At 36.3% G+C, this 6,549-nt stretch overlaps 1 long non-coding RNA gene across 1 annotated transcript; it reads left to right on the top strand.

Annotated features, from left to right (window-relative positions):
• Positions 1–50: 50 nt before the first annotated feature.
• Positions 51–4,437, top strand: LOC103897350. The gene is made up of 2 exons (XR_657482.2): positions 51–185; positions 3,496–4,437. It is a non-coding gene; the product is annotated as an uncharacterized LOC103897350 (long non-coding RNA).
• Positions 4,438–6,549: the final 2,112 nt, after the last annotated feature.

The following is a 6,549-nucleotide window of genomic DNA, read 5'->3' as shown; positions in this document are numbered from 1 at the left end:
GCCCTCCGCCCTCCTGGGGACGCCCCCGCCCTCCGCCCCGCACCGGGCCAAACCGGCCGGGGCTGCGCTGCGGCAGCTCAGCTCGGAGAGGAAGTACGGCTGGACGACGCTCAGTGTTCACCGAACACCTTAGTCCTACTACATCCTCCTTTTAGCTTTGTTTTTCCCCTGGTCGATCATGCAAAGTAAGTTAAAATAATATTTAAAACCAGTTCCAGTCAGTGTTATAACTGCCTAGCATCATATATCAGCATTATAAAATAATAGATATTTTTCCTAATTTAAAAGGGAACTGTATGTTATATGGATATGACCATTCAATCTGATGATTTCACTGGTAAAGTCAGTTTAAGAATAAGTAAAGGAAACATACGGATAATTTCTACATATATGTAGAATTGCCCTTTTGATTTTAATCTCCTGCCTTGTATAAAGCATATATTAACCATACTTTAGATAATTCCTGAAATGTGTGTGTAGAACTGTAATAGTTACTGTATCATTTCAGCTACATGGTACCTGTGAAGCTAGAAAGCTGGGAATACATCATATTACAGCTTCTTTTATAAATTAAATGCAAGACTTCCAAGTTAAATAGGGCTGTAAACACAACATGCACAGGACAGACAGGGCATTCAAGCTGCAGCCGACATTCAGTCTCTTTTTCCATTGAGAAAACAGGAATTATAGAAATGTGCTCAACAATATCCCACATTATTTAAAAAAAAAAATCTATTTTCTTTATGATGGGATGAATTTTTTACTTACGAATATGATTAAATAAATTTCAGGGAATTAGTTTTTTGTGATTGTACTATCTATATACTTCTAGTCTCCACCTAGGAACTTCTGAACTTCTTGGCTACTTTTAACCAGTTTGACAGAAAGATACTCAAAATAAGACACTCCTAAATGTCTCATGAAGTCAGACAGCAAGACAGAAGAAAGAGACCCTACTCATGCCCTCTCAAGAAGATGTACCATGATCACACATAGAATCCATAGAGGAGAAATATTGTTGGAAAATCCTTAATCCAATGTCATGCTTTAAAGTTCTGCCCCACTTATAAGAGTGTTCCTAGCAACTCTTTCCTGGGTGTCCACTGTCTGAAAATGGGTGAGCTCCTGGTAAAACCTTGATACAAATCAATTAAAATTCAATTATCTGTAGGAAACTGGTGTGCAAGTCATGGAATTACTTCGCTGAATGAAAGATGTGGCTGCATCTGCATTTTGAGGTCTGAGTTTACCTACTGGATTAAACTTTTCAAGAGATACAGGGAGAACAAGCAAGTTTGAAGATGATTGTTAAACTTCTCACATCTGAAAGGGTGAGATTACTATGAATAAATCCAAAATGAAACCAGAAAATTCTAGAGAGCTGCAATTTCTGCAGGATTTGACTTGGCTGAAAAGGGATTTTGCAGGTCATGATGTCAGACAGATATTTGCACTTCAGATATATATTCCATGTAGGATCCCCAGGTCCTTCAGTGTATCTGCAGATTAGGAGACTTTCAGAGATTAAATGTATTTGACTATTTACCAGCCATTTTATGCTGACTAAACAAAAATAGCAAGTATAATATATTTAAAGGCTATCTAAGTTTTTATAGTACAGTTCTACTTTTCAGAATATTCTGAAAAAGATGATTTCTGCAACTGTATTCTAAATCTGTACGTAAGTGATTTCTATAAGCTTTGAGGCACAAGTGATTTTAACTGAGGTCTATTGTAATGCCTACCTAAATGTCAGCCCTGACTTAAATTTGCTAAATATACACACACATGCAGAACTCCCCCGTCTGAATATACTGAATACATATTCAGCTTTGTATATACATGAAACAAAAATCGCTGTGAAACTCCATTTATCAATTTCATTGGTGTTAAATCATAATTGTATACCACCAGGAAAATAGGCAACTTTTCTGAGCTTTGGGATCAGTATTCTGAAGTTTCTACTTCAAGTTTATCCTCTTTCCTGTCTCGACACTTCTAAACCATTTCCTCCTTTTTATTAGGTCTTTAGGATGCTATCTGCTGATTTCTAATAAATTCTTCTGCATGCTTTTGTGTCCTTTGAGTGAAATCCTGGCTTTGTTGGAAGATTTTGGACACTGACTTCAGCAGAACCCTGATTTTACCTAATCTGTCTCTCTTTTAGAGTCTTCTCTGTCCAGTGAGGTAAATATATGTCAAGAATTCTACATTTCTAGCCTGCCTGTTCCCTATCTGAATATTCTGAAATATTCTCAGAATAAATCTAACATCATTTAATTTTATCCTTACTTCTTCCATGATCTGTCATTCCCCAACTAATATTTTTCTCTCTCCATTTTCATTGTCTGACCAACTTTTCCCCCTTAGAAAAAGAAGTCTTACCTCTGTCCCACTTACTTCATGAATCATTTTGGTTGCTCTTAAAGCTGTCTAAGCTTTTCATTTCTAGTGCATTCCCTGATAAGATACTCTCATTTTCTTTCCTCTATGAAATCAGCCTCATAGGAAAATTGTGTATCTCTTGTTAGATAAACCAACAGCCAAAACTATGTTATTTGTATCTAGGGCACTTAGAGGCCATCTTTTCTTGGGTTTTGTGCCTGCTGTCCATTGTCAGTGACAGCACTTCCCTGCTTTCTTTTGTGGCTCTTCCTCATTCTCTCTCGCCACTTCTTGGCTGCATCACAGACTTCCACTTTCTGTCCTCTTCATATCAAATGTTTCACTCCCCACTCCCCTTTTCTTTCCCGGTAACTTTCTTTGTACTTTTCTTCTGGTAAGATCTGCAGCACAGGCTACCTCAGATGCCAGATATTTAAAAAGCAAAAAAAATATTACACTTTTTAAAATATATTGCCCCCTTTGTATGTTAAATGCCAGTTTGATTTACCAGGAAATACCCAATTCTAGTGTTCCACTCCAATAAATCATCTCTATATACGTTCTTAAAAATACCTGAATCAGCAAATTTACATTGTGCAGATTTCTATACATCAGTCTAAAGCAGAAAAAATTATTAATCTTTTACTTTTAACCATAGCACTAATTGCATCTCTCAGACTTCCTTTCGGAGCCCAGCCGCAGACCGCTAGCTGTTTCACATCCATCAGGCTTCCACAGCCCGAGAACAGGCTTTATGTTTCATCATTTCAGCCAGGAGGCACATCTTTTTTATATAACCTGGCAAATATCAGAAGAGGAAAGCCCAGCTACAACAGTGAAGGTCAGCCAGGGAAAATAGAAAAAACACAGTGGGTGTTTATTTATGTTTACCTCTGCATGGGGATCGAGGCTGCCGTCCACCCTACATTTAATACATTGACTTCCACAAGGTACAATCTCCACTGACACAGGCTATTGTTTCCTGACATTGTCTGTGAACTCCGCTGAGAAAGGACCTAACATCTGAAAAGCTGGTTTTGTAAACCTAACAGTATTAAACAGAACAATTTTATTGGACAACTGGTTTTAAGACACTTCTTTGTACTGCAGGAGATTCATCTCACTCGCTTGGAATTGGACAGACAAAGAGGCTGGGATGAATACTTAAGGACAATGCCACGCTCCACGTCACAGAACAGAGATCCTCCACATTAGTTAAGGACTAACGTGAAAGTGCGAAAAGGAGCCCTGCTCCTTCTCCAGCACCAGAAAAGCGGGTCAATAGAGAACGGTGTAAACCAGGTCCAAATGGGGACCTTTGGATTCTGTGTATGAAGGGCAGCACCACTGACATACATCAAAGTTGGGGGAGTTAAAAAAAAAAGTGGTGTGTATGTATGGGTTACTTTCATTCTTTCAGTCTCTATTATTTTTGTTATTAACTTTCATGAAATTTTACCATTAATAATCCTATATGTGTTACTTTCCTCCTAGTTATCACTGCAGTCAATTGCAAATATTATTTTACTCTTTTAATGTTATTTTACTATTTTAACTGGAATACAGCCTTGAAAGTGCAAGCACTATTCATAAATGCAATGTTGAGATTATTAAAGCTAGAGATACGCGAACATAGTAAAAGATGAGAAAAATGTATTTGGGTTAATTTGTGGGCTTCTGTTCTGCGAACATAAACTTTGGAAGTCTCTTAAAAACCTCTTGTGTATTCTCAGAAACATCCTTAACTCATTATAAGCTGAACTGTCACTTTTATTATCGTGTGTATTAAACATTGCTTAAAATTAAAAACATTAATCAGAAAACTGCTGTCCTAACCAAAGAAAATATTGCCCAGTCTAAAATTCAAATATTAAATTATTTAATTTACAATCTGTGGGGTTCACAAGATCTGGATACAGTGTGCAGTGCCTTTATGTCACTGTATGCATGTGTATGTGTATAACAAGCTTTATACTGGAAATTGCAGAATACCAAAATAGAAATGATGCCAAATCTATGACGCGTACTATTAAAAAGTATCTTCAGCACCTTCATGAATGGAGAATATTTCTGGCCAGAATCCAGAAGCTGGGGGATAAATCTGGGCATGTGGGTACCGAAATCCATTCGCATACAAAGGACTTCAGGGCCAGGAGCTTCATTCACATGTATAAATAATGCAAAATTATTTTTCTTTGAGAAGGCAGAAGGTCCTTATGGGGACAAAGTTGGTTACAAGATGGTTACAAGACTTAAGAAAAATCGTTCATTAAATAAAACCAATGGTATTTCCTTGGAATTACTGCCTGGCTTCTGCAAGTATCTGTGAGACAGATAACCACATTCACACAATAATCAGTGATGCATACCTTCAGACATGAATATTCCTCACTGAATATAAAAGGATGTCAACAAAGTCACACTTCTGTAGACTTTCTAAAACCTGTTATTGTTTCAATGAAACCTACCATTGCTATAAATTGAATGGCGCTGCAGGAAGGGATTCTCAGTCTCTTAGCTTATTCATCTTCAGGTAACTGACGGGATTGGGTACAGAGTTCTTTTCACCTCTTCCCTCTTCACTTTTAATATCAAATAGATAGGCACTGTCTCCTCTTGTCAGACATTATCCAGACAGGAACAGAATTTAAGGCTGTGTCCCTTTTAAAATTTGACTTTTTTTTTTTTCTTTTGTAAAAAGATGGTATATGTGTATCTGTCTGTGTCTGTTAATTATTCAGTTACACAAAAAAAGAAGTCCTGTCCATCTTGAAGACCTCCTGCCTTCCTGATAAGAACCAGATAGTGAAATTAGTCAATAGTTATTCCTGAAGGAAAAATTAGGTTTTTTTTTCTAAAATAATTTAGAAGATACTATTTAGAAAATAGGACTCAAATCTACTTTGATATGCATTCTACTTGTTGAATAGATAAAGAGAACAGAATAAACACAACAAATATAATGATGACACTTATGTATATTTGTTTATATTTTCCCCCACTTTTCCTTCTGTCTGTAAAATACAATACTCTCCTGAAACTTCAAGTGCATAAGGAATCATCTGAAGTTCTTGTGGCACACAGTGTAACAAGAGTGGCGTAAAACCATGGTCACTGAGAGATATAAAGACTATAGAAAGATGGGAGACAGAGAAGCAAAAGGATCTTAAAAGGTTTGCATAAGGACTCCAATTACTCTTTTAGGCTTTTGATGTTCAAGCTCATGTCATTAAACACCTCATGTTGCTGTCTGCACCTCTCCTATGTAAGTAACTTGAAAGAAAGATTCCTATTCTGCACGAAACTTTTCCCTTCTTGTTTTATAACTTCTCTAACCATATTTTTTTATCCATATTACAGTTACCATGAAGAGCACCAAAACTACAGTTTTGATAATGTTTAACTTCTCCATAAACATTAGCTTTCCGTGTACCAACATATGGCTTCAGAATTTAATCAGACCTCTCCTACACAGCTATACTTTCTTTTTCTAACCCACCAGACATTATATAGTATTATATATAGTAAAATATATATAACATTATAGGTACTATATAAACATATATATAATATGTAAGTGTTATATAGAAATATAATCTACTGTCTTTTGGAAGCCAGTGAGAAATGCATTTTTATTTGAATGAGGTGATTTACTAATCCAGTCTCTTCAAGTCTTTGGTGCTTTGTAACTTATTATCTTAGTTGGTTTTGTAAGATAACCGCATTACAGGTATATATCAAGCAGTATAATTCCTTCATGGCATTTCAGAACAGAAGTGCTACTTCTAAGCAAGTAGATTGGAGGCAGCAAATACAGGCCCTTTACAATAAATTGCACTCAGTTTTCTTAAGCAACCCTGCTGTAGGTATATTCAACTTCTAAAATATGTTTCTTATGAACATGTGAAGGATTCAGCAATTACAATTTTATTACATTTAAATTCTTACAGAATGTATCAAGATAGGAAAGCTGAAAATTTGATCATTTTGTGAATGAGCCAGAGAGAGAAAGGGAGAGAGAGAAAGAGCAGGGTTAGTATCCAAAAATATAATCCTTTTTCACTAGTTTCAATAGACTACACTAGCAATTACATCTCAGTGATGTTGATATTGAACCACCTACTCCATGCAGAAGGAGAACGTGGTCAGAAATTGCTATTTTCC

This window comes from Aptenodytes forsteri, unplaced genomic scaffold, assembly GCF_000699145.1.
Source record: "Aptenodytes forsteri isolate BGI_AS27 unplaced genomic scaffold, ASM69914v1 Scaffold65, whole genome shotgun sequence".
Lineage (NCBI taxonomy): Eukaryota > Metazoa > Chordata > Aves > Sphenisciformes > Spheniscidae > Aptenodytes > Aptenodytes forsteri.
Note: the sequence above shows the minus strand (reverse complement) of the source record. Positions and strands in the feature narration are given on the sequence as shown.